Raw genomic sequence first — 16,032 nt, forward strand, 5'->3', positions numbered from 1 at the left:
CATTATGGTACAACACAAACCCTAACCGTGGAACATGTTGCATCATCTACTGGTCAGGAGTTCACAAGCTATAATTCCCCCTATTTGCCTAGGTCTGATACAGGGTGCGGCTGTGTCTGGGAATAAAATAAGTAATAAAATGTGTATTTGAAAGCATGAAGTCACTGTGAGGGTACTTGAAGATGGTAAAGTTGTGGAGCATTCAGGAAGAAACTCTGATGTGAGGCTCTGGTAGAGCAGTTTCTTCCGTCCTTTAGTATGAGCTGTCCCCGTGAAAGGGGTATGAATTGATACTGAAGCTTAATAAATGAATATGATGTATGTAGGTAGATATATTTATTGCATCAAGACACAACCGAGTAACAACCAGACATATGTTCAGCGTTCACCTTTCATGTAGTACTAGCTGAAATCAACAGCAAGAACATTTTTATTTTACATTGGAATTAAGGGTAATGTTTAATTCATGTTCAGATCCTTCAATCTTTATTTTTTTCATTTCTTTATAATATTTCTTTAAAAGATTTAATAAAAACCTCAATTCCCATGATTACCCCTTCAGAGATGTCACAGTGTATCCCAGCTGCAGAGGAAGTTCTGCACAGCATTAATTATGCACTGAAAATACAAAGAAAGCACTTGACATTTTTCCAAAATGCATATTGTGTTATGTGTTTTTTTTAAACCTTCTCTTTCTTGATTTAAAAACTGGGTTTTGAAGACTTGTTTCAAAATTGGCTTTCAGTATGTAGAATTTTTCCCATCTCTTAGATAATGGCTATAAAAAAAGCGGTCATTTACTGTCCCTGAAGATTGTTTAGGGCTATATTTGAAGGTCTGTAACTAAACATGACTAATGAGATCATTGGCAATTATTTCCTGTGCTTCCTTTCCTGGAAGCAACACAAACAGTAACATTTTGTTTGTCCATTGATTGCATTATTATTTAATAAGTAAAACAAACACGATGATAGGACATTACCATTTCACAGCATGATCAGAAGACTATTTGATTTGGTGGTACACTCAGGAGCTAATTATGTTTGGAATCTGGTATACATACAGAACTTTATCACCATTCAGAGCCTGTTATCTTTTTTGTTCTTAATTCTTTCAGGAAAGTGGAAAGTTCCATAGTTAAAAAAAAAAAAAAAAAAAAAGCTGCAATAGAAATCCAAGTAAATTTAGTTTCTAACTAGTTTTGCACAGTTGAATTAGGCCTCCAAGGGTGGTCTTCTCATTTTAAAAATAAGAGTGCAGAAATAAAAATGAAGTTGTAAAGACAATTGTTAGCACTGACAATGATTAAAAACTCACACCATCTGATACGATAAATCCTTTTTTGTGTGATTCAGATGAATTCATCTGAAAGAAGCTATGATGTTTTTGTCTGCATAGCATAGAACTCTTACAGAAGCAACAGAGGAGTGTAACCTTTCATTTTCAAATTTCATTTCTACTGTTACATAAGATGGAACAATTAAAAATGAGCAAAGGAAGTTGCTCTCTTAGGTGTTTGTAACAAATAAGGAACATAATGTTTCATAGAAATAAGAGGGAACCCGTTAACAATTCCCAGCTCCTCCTAAAGAGCAAGCTTGCTCACACTTGCCACATTAAGTACTGTTCTGAGCAAATAAACAACCCCCTCAGTGAGAGCCAGAGATTAACTGCCTTCTCCTGTGGAGTTTCCAAAGCAGCAACACCTTCCATGGGAGCAATTTGTCTGAGAAGTTGGCAACATGCTCTTCATCTCAGTGATGTTGATCCTAGCAAGCCCAGAAAGAGATGATCATTTGTTACATCAATTGATGCTAGAATTATTTTGAATAGACATCTCCCATCTCTCTGTTGGTCTTGCTCCCCACCCCTCGCAGCTATGCTCAGTACCAAGCATGCAGGCATTGCGCGGGGGCCAGCCTGGAGCGTTTTTCACTGGGATGGAGTTTCCATGCAGAAATCTCATAAAAGGATGGCAGTGTAAGTTGAACTAGAACATGTTATTTGTGCACTGTAACAGCAAAAATACCTTGGATATGCATGCTGTGCTTCAAGATTTGCAAACAGATTTCATTTAAGTTAATTACATATTGGCATATCAGTTAAAAGGTATCAGGAAGGACTCCTGCTTAATATACTGTATTAAGTATCATATGTTTCTGTTGTAGTAATGTAAATTAATCTGGAATGATCAGCTCTGATGTTTGTTATGCAGCCTGGGCATGGAGTTAACAATGCTGAAGATGCTTGTTATTTCATTTTGCCTTTATTTGGCTTTAAAATAAAGCTTCACAAAAGAAAATCTTGTATAACAAAAAGTGGGAGGGCTCTTTCTGTGTCTTAAAGAGATCGCTTCATGCTAGTTCTAAATAAAAATGTCCCGTCTCTTAATAAAATTGTAGCAAATAGAGTTTTGAAATGATGCCATGATGAGTAACTCCTGGCTTTGTAGGTAGACAGGAACCTGGTAAGCCAGTCGGCCTTTTAAGAGTGCTTGTCGTATTCCTGTGTTCTCATTCTGTTATTCAATAGTAAAAGAAAATGCTGTTTGTAAGGCAGGTCAGTAGGGTGAAAAAACAAGGCTGCTGCGGTGATGGGGACTGTATGTGTGAATGCAGACAGGGAGGGGAGAGAATAAAAGAAGTTACACCACAATTTTTACATCAGATTCTTTCGTCATGTGAGTAATTGTACTAAAATCTCTAAGCAAAACCCACTGAAGAGGTGAGGGGCTGTAATTCCCAGTGACTTCAACAGAAACTGCCAGTGCCCAATTTCTGTCAGCATTTGACTTCCTGAAAATTCCGAGGAAGAAAGCCTGAGGGCATACGTCCTTTTTGAAGGTTCTGTTGTTGTCTTGCTACTTAGCATACGCCTTTGGAAACCAGAGTGGTTTTTGCCTTAGAATCATTGAATAATTTATGTTGGAAGGGACTTCTGAAGGTCATCTGGTCCAACCTCTGCTCAAAGCAGGGTCTTTAAGCATTTTATGACATCCTTGTAAGACATGGGCACATACAAGTAGTTTGAAGCTTTGTTAGGTATGACTCAGCCATAAACCTTAAACCATAACTGTTTTCGCTCGAGTTAAATGGTGGGTGGAAAAAACTCACCTTCAAATCCTGCGCTTGAACTCTTCTATGCACAAAGATAGGCATCTCTACTGGGTTATTCATAACTTATGTAAGCATAAAGGAAAGGAAACTAATAGCACTTTTAGATGATTATCTTTGCTTAGCGTTAGCTTCACTTTGTTGTTTATAGGCACTGGTCAGATAGATAGTGCTGTGTATACTCATTCAGATTCTGTGACTGATGGATAATGCATCTGTTTCCTCTAAATTGGCACGCCAAGATGAGAATGTGAGCATCTAAATAACTGGAGTCAAGAATATGCGTTTAGCCCTCACTTGGGTAATCAATCTCACAGACTCAATAGGAGGTATGCTACGGAAATAGCAGGAAAGAGAATCTGAAAAGATGTGGGATGATTTCTTTAGCGTAAATGTGGTTTCATGTCACTTTATTTCCATGACTCACTATATCTAATATAAACAATAAAAGACAGAAGAGGACTGGCTTTCTGAGGGTGGAATCAAATATGAATAAATTTAACAGGGATTTAAGCTGCGGAGAGCTCTAGTAGAACTTTTTTGGGTTAAGTCTGACACTTATCCTGTCATTAGTGGCTGAAAAATAAATGTTTCAGCCTTTTTATTCAGCAACGATAGCAAAATAAAGGTCATTTTAACCCTCCATCCCACTGTATATAGTTGGAAGTTTATGGTATTCCTGGGGCGTGCTAAGCACCTTTCAGAACAAATAATAAACGTGAACTCGATCCCCAGTGTAATGCAGTTAGAGGTGGTAACAGATGCGGGAGAGAGAATTGAGGATTAAGCACTAAAAATAAAGCTTTATTTTAAAAGTACAATCAAGTACTGTTGAAGTGTTTTATCCGTGCATCTTTCAAGCTGCCTACAAGAACTGAGGAATTTTGCACAGAGCACATCACCTTGCTTGTCTGGTGACTAGGCTGCGACAGCGCCTGGAGGCCTCAGCTGGGACTGAGACCATACTGCGCTTGGCACAGTACAAATGAGGAAAATTAAGTCAGTCCTTGCCCAAGAAACTCAGCTGAGAAAAATCTCGCTGTGATGACAGTTGTGGTTAGTTCTCTGTGGATGCATATTAAACCAAAAAAAATCAGCTCCTCTTATCAAGAATACACAAACAATTCAGATCTCTGTTTGGCAATACCTGTATCTGTAGTGATGTATGACAGAAGAAAGACATCTATTACAAAATATCCCCGTACAGAGCATGCTTATTTTATTTGTCTTGCTTATTAATAGTGGTTGTAACCGGGTTTGTTTTTATTTATCTGGCACATACTATAGTCAGTTCTGCACACGTGCATTTGGTAGGTTTAGCTGACCAGGACTGAGGGGCAGGCATGTCTGTGTTTTCTCTTGTTCCTCTCATATCCTAACCGTTTGGTGGGAGAAGGCTTTGCATCTGGAGCATTTTCTGACTGCAGGACTCTCACTGCAGGCTTTTTTTCTAAGTAATTCCTCTTTACATTCAGCTCTGAAATCCCACTGGATGCCTGCTCAGCAGTGCTTTAACTTCTGAATATTGAAGCCAGCAGGTATGACGAGAATGGAATATTTTAAACAGCAGAAGACTGGCTCAGTATACGTTGCATGCAAGACAAAAGCTCTTTGGACTGCCAGGATATGTGAAAACTCTAAAACAGAAGAGTGGTGCCAAGTGGTGGAAAAAAGGAAACTGAAAGATGTCTCTAGACTGGTAACTACTTTTAAGACAAGGCAGATCTAATTCTAAATCAAAAGATTTTGCTTGGCAAGGGTGTAAGATGAGAGACATTTATCAAAGGTGGACAGTTATAGGTAAAGAATCTTATTTTACTGCCTGTCTACTCTACAATGTGGAGATTATTATGCTAAATGTGCATCCTTTTAGATGAAGTTGTTGGCTGTGATATGATCAGGCTCTGTTATGTTCAAAGGTTTTTGTAGCTAAGTGTGACATTCAGCAAAAAAAGAAAAATTTGGTAGAAACTACACAGGAATACAAAATAGGCGTGTTATGTTCAGGGGGGCAGCAAGATGGGTGGTTCTGGGCTAATGCGATAGCTTCTTGACACGTCCCTGAATAATAGGCATGCATGCATGTGTATTGTAAAAGAGAAAAATGGATTACAGTCCAGAAATCAGATTCTATAACCAGGTATGGGTTTTTCGTTTGTTTTTCTTGGGTGATAGAAATTGCTGTGTAATAACTCTTCTGTGAAGTCCAGAGGAGGCTCCTCTGACATAAAGTGGGGGACACAGGGAACAATACAAAACATGATATGGAAAATAATGGGAATATTTTTAAGGGATCTATTTCTTTTTTTTTTAGGGGAGCTATTGAAGTAGAAGACCTCCCTGAGCATAGCAAAAATAAAATGCAACCTAGTAATTTTACCGATACTCTTCTGAAATGCCTTTCTCAGTTTGTTCTCAGTAACAAACATGAAGAGAAATGCTAATTCTGCTAATAAAAGATTGTTTCCTTGCTATGCTTTATTTCTTTGCATATTTAATTTACCCTGAACCTTAAAATAGCTTTCTGGTGTTTGTCTTGGTGGCCTTGTGTTGCTTTAGTTGCTTTTGAATTGATTTTCAAGCTTTCACTTGTTTCCTCTTTGCATGAAGATCTTTGGGGATAAGGGGATTGCATCTCTTCCTCTCCTTCATCGCCAAAGCATGTTTCATGCAACATTGATCCCATCAGCTGGGTTTTTAATACTCCAAATGGAGGAGCCCCGTAATGGGAGTTGGGAAGCACTACTGTAATACAGTTGGCCTGTATGACTAATCAGTTAGATAAAGAATTCAGACTGCAGAGTAGCAGAGCCTTCATGCTTGATTGATAACAGCAGCCCACTGACTTACTGCCCTTACTGCTAGCATCCCCCACACTATTAGAGAGGATTTCCAGCATCGTACAATAGATTTGTCCTAGTAAGCATAAAAACAAAACAAAAGGAAAGCAGGTCAAAATGGATGGTTCCCTGAATGCACTCGGGGAGCAGGAGTTGCAGGAGTCTGGAACTAATGCTTGCTCATCCCCTACCTGCATACTTCCTACCAAAAGAAGAGGATTAGTCTCCGTACTCAGCACAGTGTAAAGAATCTCTTATTCCTTTACCGTGGAGCTTGTTTATCTTTGGCTAATCTCCCAGACTGGAGGCAGGGCTGATTTCTTTGGTTAGTAGAAGCTATTCTCTTAGAGTCAGGACTTATGGAACCGGCATTATACATAATCCGAAAATATATGGAGTGAAATAAAATATCTTTAATGGAAACCAGAAGAAAGGAGGAAAAGATACATTTGTTTAGTATAACTGTACGTTAACTTCTCGTGCTGTACAAGGTATAAATGGTTTTTAGAAAAACTTAATGGCTCTGAGTTGTTTTTATTTTGTGTGTGTGTCTGGTGATGTAAACTTTACTGTATTATCCACAAAGCTGTGAATTACACTATGCTGAAGCTGCAAAGAACTGGTTGAGGTGGGAGAACTTTCTGTTGCAAAAAGAAAGATGGAGATTTTCCTAGATGAAATAAAAATCTGTTTATGAATCTCAGAGGAGTGATTCTGCTCTCCTGTTTTATAGGAGAGTAAGGAGCCAAGAATTATGTATGTTTCTAACGCATACACATAGTAATATGTTTTATGGACACTGCGAACTTATCAGGTGTCTGAGCCCTGGTTTATGGTTTGGAGGAGGCTAGCAGATTGATTGCGTTCTGTGTCACTGCAGAAACTTAGCTGTGTTATTTTTCTTTTTAAAAGTCATTCTGATGACTGTTCACAAAACACCCACTAAAACAGAGGCAAGAAACCTAAAATGATCTCTCTCAATTGGATGCTTTAGGTTGATGTAGACCATGTTTGGAACAGAATTCCACTGAGTGCATAAACTGACATATAAAATATATCAGTAATCAGAGTTCACTTGCGGGATTGAGATATGTATTCTGATTTACTATTTGCACAAAGAAGTTGCCTGAAGTCTAAAGAACTGGTGATGCTTTCTGTCTGGAATTCGAGCTTTGTTTGACTTAGTACCTGAGAGAGAGGTATTAAACTACAGCACTGATCTTGATTTGAAGTTAAATGCTGAAAATTCATTGTGAAGTTCTTCATAGCAGGGACCTTATGTGAAGAACTAGATTAGAAGCTGTCATTTTATTTTTTTTGACTGACAAACACAACAACCTCAGAAAATGATTAAGATTTTGTTCTCTCACTGATTCATCAATAGTCGTCCTTCCTTTCTGGGTCCATTATTTATAACAAAAAGATTTCAGTATCAAAGGGAACTTTATCTTTTACAATTAGCCTTCTTTTCCTGCCTGCTTCATTCTGTGTTGCCACAGTCTGAGCCACAGAAACATAATTATGATATTGAATGACTGCAATTTATGATACAATTTAGCTTTGGGAAGTTGTTTAAGACGCAGGGACCTGTCTGAGTGGCCGAAAGCTAGATGCGTGTGCCGTGGATGAGGGACAGCCCTTCGCAGGGGACTTTGCTGATGGGAAGATTGCCAGTTGCACTGCGCTGCATGCTGTCTGACAATGGCTGCTCATTCTGGAGTTAATCTTTTGGTCTACTTTCCACATGAACTTAACAGCCAGCTTGTCACAGAAATGAAAATTGGGTAATGTGTGTTAACCCGCAGCTGAATCTAACAACCATTTTCATGCTATCATAAAACAGCAAATTCTTATGTGGCTTAAAATATACCAGATTGCATCTGTTAAGCTGTTATGTTAATGTTCTGTATTTATATATGTGCATTACCTAAAAGATGCAAAGTGCTCAGAAGGAAAATAAAAAGTCTACAGTATCTACTATGAAATGCATCTGCAGAATCTATTTATAAGCAAGGTTTGAACGGATGAACTTGCCTTATGCTGTGCCTCCCAAACAGATGCCAGAGATAGTTAGTGAGTCCAGTTATAGAGATGTCATAAATTTGGTGCAGCTTGAGGTGCTGTATGCTCAGTGTTCTTCTCAGTCATTCAATGCTCTGTGCTTGACATGTGGGGAAAAATCCCAGATTTAAAGCCTGGATGGAGCAAGGGATGTTCTGGATATATGACCATTATGAAGGTGGAATTTTAAGCAATTTTGTCCAATGGAAGCAATTTCATACTCATATTTCATACTCATTTTTTATATTTTTCAATTTAGGCATGTCTTAAAGACAGCTCTGAATGGCTAATTAATTTAAGCTTAGTCTTTTGTGATTGACTTGGTCTCCTGTGGCTATAAATCAAAACAATTGATGTTTAGCTTGTTTTAAAGTTCAAACATATCCAGACTTTTGGCTCTGATGAGCATTTTAGCTGTAGAGCTCTGAAGTAATGTGGAGTGGATGAGGCAAGAAACATTTTCTTCATTTTCATTTTTCTTTGGAAAAAATGAACTGGGAGCAGGATTATAATCCTCCATTGTTTTGGTGAAATAGATGGGTGGTGCAGAACCTGAAAATAGTCTGGAACAACACTTCTCCAACCAAAATGTTAGTGTGTTAGTTCTGGTGCTCTGTTGAAAGTAGAGAGGGAAAAAGAGACACAGAACAAGGAGTGCGTAAATGGGACGAAGTATTGACACTTCAAAAACTCCCTAATTATGCTTTATTGTCTGTTAACAGCAGTATTTGCAGCGTGTCGAGTGAATAATATTCCAGCATCCACCAGGAACCAGTCCTTGCTCTGCTGATTCTCAGAGCAGCGTGTCTCTCTGCAGGAGCATATTCATTTTCCATTTATATACTAGCTGTAATTCCATACGGGGAAATGTGCAAACATAAGCAATGTCCTTTGGACAAACGCAGAAAGGATGTAAGAGAGGGGAGATGTGAGGAACTATATAGTATGCCTGAGATTGTATAGGATCTATTAAGGAATTGAGATGGGTAGAAGTCACGCTTGTTCGCTGTTCCTGCACCTGAAAGAAGAAATGTAGCCTTAAAATATTGTAGAGCAGTCTAGCCAATACAGAAATTGATGCATTGTTCTGATATGCTTACAACATGTATTTCATATTTTGTCCATCTCCATTGTACTTCCACTTGTAGAGATCTTCAAAAAACCTTTGCTTGGATCTCTTTGCTCAAGTGTCCACTTTAATCTTCAGAGAAATTTTAGAAACGAAAAAGCCACTCCTTCCTGGTTAGTCCAGACACAGGTATTTTTCTTTTCTGCTGAAGTCTTGCTTCCTGACTCAAACAGCATTATCTGTTCTGGGTTTTAAGACTTCATTAGCAGATCAGAATGTATTTACACCATTTTTGGCAATGAATAGCATTTTGTCCAGCAGTACAATCAGAAGGGGACACCAAAGCCTCTGTCCTGTGAGAACTTTAATTCTTTTGTTTCTTCCATGAGACATCTTCCTATTATCGTTGTAAAGTCCAGCATCTTACAAGTCAGTTTGATCTCTTTGCCTCAGTTTCTTAGCAGTGATGGAACATTTGTCTTTAATGTTGTAGCACTTACTTGCCAGTATCAACTTTTCTTTTCTAAGGATCTGTATATTTCCATTCCATAGACAGAAATTAATTTTAATGTTTTGAATTCAAGGTGGGTTGTAAGATCAATGATTCAAATGTAATTTGTCAATGAGTGAAAACTTGCTTTTCCAAATACATTTTTAATTTTTCCCTCAAAGTTAGCTGTTTAGTAAATGTTCTCTTGGAAAAGTTGTTTGCCTGAATACTTGAGAAAGTGGAAATAGCATGACAACTACTGAGAAAAATAAAATTGCATAAATAAAGAGTCCCATAAAATATTTTCAGTCAATTACTTTAAAACTGCTGTAATTATAAGGTTAAAAGGCACAACAGAGGTTCTGCTGACAGTCAATAAGTCATTTTCCCAAAGGAGAGTAGTTTCAAAGCAGATCTACCCAGATTTACCAGGTTGCCCAGTGGAACCTACTTCAAGGCATTAATCGATAAACCTGTGCTGTTTAATATTAAACAGCATTTCTTCTGTCCTGTCCTAACCTGCTTTTGCTATTCTGTTTGCACAAGAGTGACAGAATTTGGTAGAGGAAAAAAAAAATCATGAATTTTGTGGAGATTAATTTTTTTCCATCCAGGCATGCACCAGCCATGCTGGAACATTGCTTGGATCTGCCAGGAGAGGGCACGTGTTGTCCAGAGCAAGCAATGTCTCCCACTGCTGTCCTGCCTGCTGCCATACACCACTGGGTAACCAGAGCTGGAGCAATTTCAGGCATTAACCCAAAGAAAGGCTTGACATTTTTGTCGGTCTCTAAGGTAGGCTGCTTGCTCTTAAGGGCTGACATTCCTCATGGCAGTTGGACCAAAAAATGTGCAGTGACCACCACAAAAGTGAAGCCTTAAGATTGACTGCAAAAGTTTTCATCTTCCTCCATTTTAACAGGCTTTCTGGCAGATCTGTTTCATTTGATTTTGTGTGTGTGTGTGAGGGGGGTTAATGGCTTGACAGGTACAGGGATATTAATAAATAATTCTTAATTATAAGCTCTATTGAATTATTAAAAGAGGAGATAATATCTCTTTATGACAATATTGTACGTAACACAGCTAGCTTATGAAATCAAAAGGGATAAAATAATAATTTGCACAGTCAGATATGTTGAAGCCACAGAGGCCAGGAACAAGACTTGAACATCATTGATTTGTCTGTGAGCAGAACCAGAGTACAGGCAGGGAGTTCAGCAAAATAACCTGCTGGTGTGTCAATTACATCTCTCTAGTAAACAATCCAAACAAGTGAAATTCTGCTTCAGGCATTTGGTGTCTGTTTCTGTAGCAGTAGCTTATTCACTACTGGACAATTTTAATGATTAAATAGCAGTTTTTTGTTGTTCGTTTACATCTTCAAGGCACTATCCAACAAGATTTTGCATGGACGGTTGCAGTAAATATCTGAATGATCCTGATTTTAGCGATAGAATAAACAGCTAGCAATCAGTTTTAAATGAGAGGCCAGAACTGAACAGAAGTTCATAGTTCTCAAGCATTGTCCTTCATGAAGTAACCACATCATCTTAGACGCTGTCTACGATGAACATACAATATGTATGTGTATTATAAAAAGTAGGCGATTTAACCTATAAAAATCGTGATGTAATTTATTTTTTATCCTGTGTTGTCATTTTGTTTTTCAAAATAGGTATGAATGGTAGGCACCTTTGATGCCTAGTCATGGACCAGTACTGCACTTAGGTTTTAGAGACAGAGTTTTATAACTGACTGTTTAAGTTTTTGAAGTTATTTTGAAGGATGGGAGTCTAGATGCAAACTTAATCTCTCAGTGTTAGCTTAATTAAACATGGTTCTTCTGTATTTACAGAAACAGAAGGATTCACTTAACTCACTACAGAGACATAATGTAGGAGAGTGTCTTAGATTAGTTTCATCCATAGCGAAGTGTGCAGCAGTCAGGGTTATGTTTACAACCTTATTTCTTTTACCTTATGAAACTCCCAGGTGACATTTGAGATTGCAGCGTTCCGTTTCTTGTCCTGGAGAACTTCCAGAACAAATTAACAAATTTGGTTGCAGGCAAAACAGACAGCTTTAGAAGACCCATCTGAAGTGCAAAATACTGTAAAGACAAGGACTGTATTAGGTTGTACAAAGTAAATAAAAACTAGTTTTAGATTACATCACATTAAAATGTAGGACCATATGGCTTAGCCCTGTTTCGCTTACTATAAATGTGGTATTCTCCAAAATCTGCCTCAAGTTTCTGTTGCTTCTCAGGTTGTCATGGGAGCTTATGACACAATGCTGAGAAGATGAAAATGGAAAAAACTGAGCGAGCTCTGGGTTCAGGTTTGTTGTGGTGGAATAGACGAAAGATAAATCTGAAGACACTGCCAATTTCTCCATGAGAAACCTAGCATAAGATATAATAGGAAATATGCAGAAAATTGATACCTTTGGTACTCAAAAGTGTTCAGAAGCATCCCCAAAATTTGTAATTTACAATCTGCTGTGGATTGTATAATTTCCTGCCTTTCCTTGCAGGAGGGATTATTTGATGGAAAGATTGATCATTCGAGGGTCTGGCTGCAAACCACAGTGTTGTGCCATGTTGCAAGGAGATGAGAAAAATGCTTGCTATGCTGTTCTGTAGTGTTTGGGCTGTGCTATAGATGTTTTCTACTGCTGTAGTAGAACATCTAGATTCGTTATCCAGGATAGCAGGCTACTTTCCTTCTGTGTGTAACATTATTCTGGGAAAGTAGTACTGTAATTTTGTTTCTGTTTGTACTTTTCCTTGGCATCAGGTATTGGCCACTGTTAGAGTAGAAGTCCGGAGTACTGGAATAGCTGAAATAGTTAAGGCTAGTCTTCTTGCACTGAAGTTGAATTTGTTCCAATTTCTACATATTTTTAGATACTGTAGCATGAAACTTCATGCCCTCCAAACCATGGCTTCAGGGCAGTAGCACTCCTGTGGCAGTTCCCTTGATGCCAGTAGGACTAATGGCACGAGCACAGAGCACAATCTGCGTCCGTTCTTTTCTCTTTATTTAATGAAGCTCATTAACTATCACAGCTTGTTTTTCAAAGTAAATTTTGACACAGTCTATACATTTATGCATAGAAAGGGGAATATTTCTTTGTGTAATGAGAATTTGTAGTAGTACCTGTTGTTCTAGGCAGTATGGTTATTAATAGAGTGGAAAAATTTTAAGTCCAAGGGCTGCCTATGGTGAATGAGTCTGAATAAATTGGTATAATAAACTGAAAGGAAAACACAGCACTTAGAATGGCATTTTCAGCTTTCTTCATGTGTTTCTGTATAAAGAGGATTTTTTAATGATCTGATTTCTTTCTCAGGTGGACTCAGAAGAGCAGTTTTACATAAAGAAGGAACAAAGTGAATGTTACACAATTTTACAGTGACAGGGGGAAATGAAATTTCAAGGTTATGACTGGATAACTTATATTACCAAATATGATTCAAGATGAACACTGTGCCCACTTTACCCCATTTGATTTAACTGCATCCTCTTTAATGAAATGGAAATATAAAATGATCAGAATTCCACTTGGGGACATTCTTCTCTAAACCAAGAAAAAGTATACTTCTGTCCTCTAAAATTAGTTTAATTATTTCCATTTAACTGTGATTTTTAAGTCTCACAGTTTTGGATACAGCTTGACAGCTTTGGTTACTTTTATTTTGCTCTAACTTTCTGTTTCCCTAACCAAGTAAGAGCATGTCTGTATCCTTTCCTATGTTTTGTAACAACTGTGCTTGATTTACTATATGGGTAAGTGTTTATTGCTGCTGTTGTGCCCATCAAACCCTTATCTGTACAGTGGCCTCTCTCACACATGCACACAAAGTTATGTTTATGGAGACTTACTGCAAAATAGTTTTATAAACTGAAGTACTTGTGGCATATCAAAGGGAACTACTGTGGCATCTGTGTTTTTCACTGTTGACTTTTAATTGCAACTGCTAGAAATTTAACAGCTAGCAGCTGACTTAATTGTGAAGAGCAACAAACAAGAGTATTTTTCATACTTTCTTCCATTCTTCATGCATACTTACATTCTTAGTGACATGGTTTAATGGTGGACTTGGCAGTGCTAGGTTAAAGGCTGGACCAGATGATCTTAGAGGTCTTTTCCAACCTAAATGATTCAGTGATTCTCTCTATGATAAGTTTTATTTTTGCTTCAGTGTGCTTTCAGGGTAGGAACAAAACCACTCTGTCACTTTCTTAAACTTCAGACCAAAAAAAAAAAAAAAAAAAAAAAGAAGGAACACTGACCCCTGCCAAAATAAACAAATGGAAAAAGACCTGGACAAAAGGAAAGAATATAGCAAGATCTGAGAAGATCTTTAAAAAAAAAAGTTTATAGGCTTCCTGTAAGTTTTCTGTTACTTGGTTTTCTGTTTTATTTTAGGTGAGTTAATCCTAACCCCTCAACCATCAGTGAGAATTTACATACCTAAAGATCTTGGTGAACTTGGTCAGAGCTTCTCTTTACCTCCCGCTCTGCAGACCAATGCCGGTAGCACTGTGGCACCTGAGAAGCAACACACATCCTGTGGTGAGGATAGCTGTAATTACAGGAAGAGTTTTGAGTGGTGGTGGCCGAGTGAGTTTCTTGATTTGGAAAAGCGATCCTGACCTAACTATTGTGACTGCTTTGAAAATCACCTCTCAAAGATGTAGGGATATCATGGTATCTACTAAAAGAATCTGCAATACTTGTCAAAGCAGTGTATTAAGCCTGATAGGCCTTGCTTTTGCCTTAAATTCATGTTAACCTAATTAACCTGATTAGTCATGTTTGAGGGCAGAGCTTGTGTTGGGAAGAGAAACAGACAAAAACTTACGAGTCTTATAGAATTGAAGTATACCCTGTAACACTCTGCTTGCTTAAATACAATCAGAATAATGCATGTTTTTTGTAAAGAATTTAAGTATTAAATCCTTTTAAAGTCTTGGCAGAGCACAGCGTCCAGCAACATGGCCATTACTGTGATTCCATTCAGGCAGTTTCAGTAAATTGCAGCAATAAAACTTCTGTTCCAGCAGCCAAGTTAATCATTTGACTTCATTGGAATGACTGTTTCCATGACAATTGGATGGGGTTTATGATTGACACACATACAATTAAAATCTGCCCTTCAAAAGTGTAAATCACAGAGACATAATGAAAGCTCAGTCATATTCTTAAACAACTTTTCACGAAAAGAACATTTGATTGTGACATCTAACAGCAAAGACACTACAGCTTGCAGGTCTCAACACCAGTGAACACAGTAGAGTAAGATTAAGATAAGATTTATTGTGGGCTTAGCCTTAAATTTTAATCCTACCTAAGTGTGAGCTTTTTATTCTATTACCAATTTAAACCTTAGTGGGTTTGTTTTCTTATAATTAACATCTAGATTGAAATTATGCAGTTCTTGGACAACCTAATTTCCCTTCATATAGAGGTTAACAGTTGGAAAGACTACTAGACTTTGTAATAATAACATTATGCACATAAAAACTAAGAAAATACATACTATAGCTTTACCAAAATTTATGGACGATGGTATTAAAACTGTAGTAGGATTAATCAAAGTATGTTAATAGCATAGTTTCAGTGGAGAGGGGAGCCTTTTAGTGTTTGAGTAGTCTCTGGACACATGGAGATGTCCATCTTCCTTTCTGAGGGACCAATAAGACTGATAGGGGGCTACAGGGAATGGCAGCTTGTTTGATTTTTGTCACGGAGATGTATTTGCATTATGGGCAGCTTAATATACAGCGGCTTTGCAAAATTCTTGCAGCCTACAAAGGATGATTACCTTTTTTGCGAGCAAGTAAAACATTATTTGTTCTTTCATTACAATCATTTTAACAAGATGCAGACAAACGCTTGTCTGCAAGTATTTGTGTGCAACTTTTCAAGGCTGACATAGTGTCATCATATCTGAGACTGTCTTCATAGGATTTCTGTATGTTTTCAGATCTGAGAAGCATCTACAGCCTTTGGCACTGTTGTGACTGGAAATCAAAATATCTTGCTGATTTCCAAGGTACTTGTATGAAATGTATTTTTTTCTAATAAATAACTAGTCAAGCTGAGGTTTTTTGAGTCCAGTATTTTTGATCTCATCAATCCTTCACTGCTTTTTTAATGTTGCAGAAACCAGACATGTCACTGAATCATTCAGGAGGAATAATATAATTAGAGAGGAGAAAACTAGCATCTGATCCATAATGGTCTGCCACAGCCTCCTAATGATGGAGTCAGACTGGAAGCTGGCTCACAAAGTGTTACGGCTCTGTAGCGTTTGCAGTTGCTTTGCTGCTTATATTAAAAGGCGTGCATTCCGACTAAAAGAGCAGATGTGCAGCCATATTCTGTCTCTTAAATCTGAAGATTATAAACATTTAAGATGCAAATAAGACTTGTGTGATGGAGTTA

General features: G+C 37.7%; 1 protein-coding gene and 1 long non-coding RNA gene across 11 annotated transcripts in view; one reads left to right on the plus strand and one right to left on the minus strand.

The window, feature by feature from the left end:
- ARVCF (ARVCF delta catenin family member) overlaps positions 1-16,032 on the plus strand; it is a 268,720-nt gene that overhangs the window by 64,495 nt on the left and 188,193 nt on the right. The gene's annotated exons all lie outside the window — the stretch shown is intronic.
- LOC106031242 (uncharacterized) lies at positions 8,896-11,862 on the minus strand. The gene is made up of 3 exons (XR_001204187.3): positions 11,794-11,862; positions 11,553-11,686; positions 8,896-9,032 (listed from the first exon to the last, which is right to left on the minus strand). It is a non-coding gene; the product is annotated as an uncharacterized lncRNA (long non-coding RNA).

This window comes from Anser cygnoides, chromosome 17 (assembly GCF_040182565.1).
Source record: "Anser cygnoides isolate HZ-2024a breed goose chromosome 17, Taihu_goose_T2T_genome, whole genome shotgun sequence".
NCBI lineage: Eukaryota > Metazoa > Chordata > Aves > Anseriformes > Anatidae > Anser > Anser cygnoides.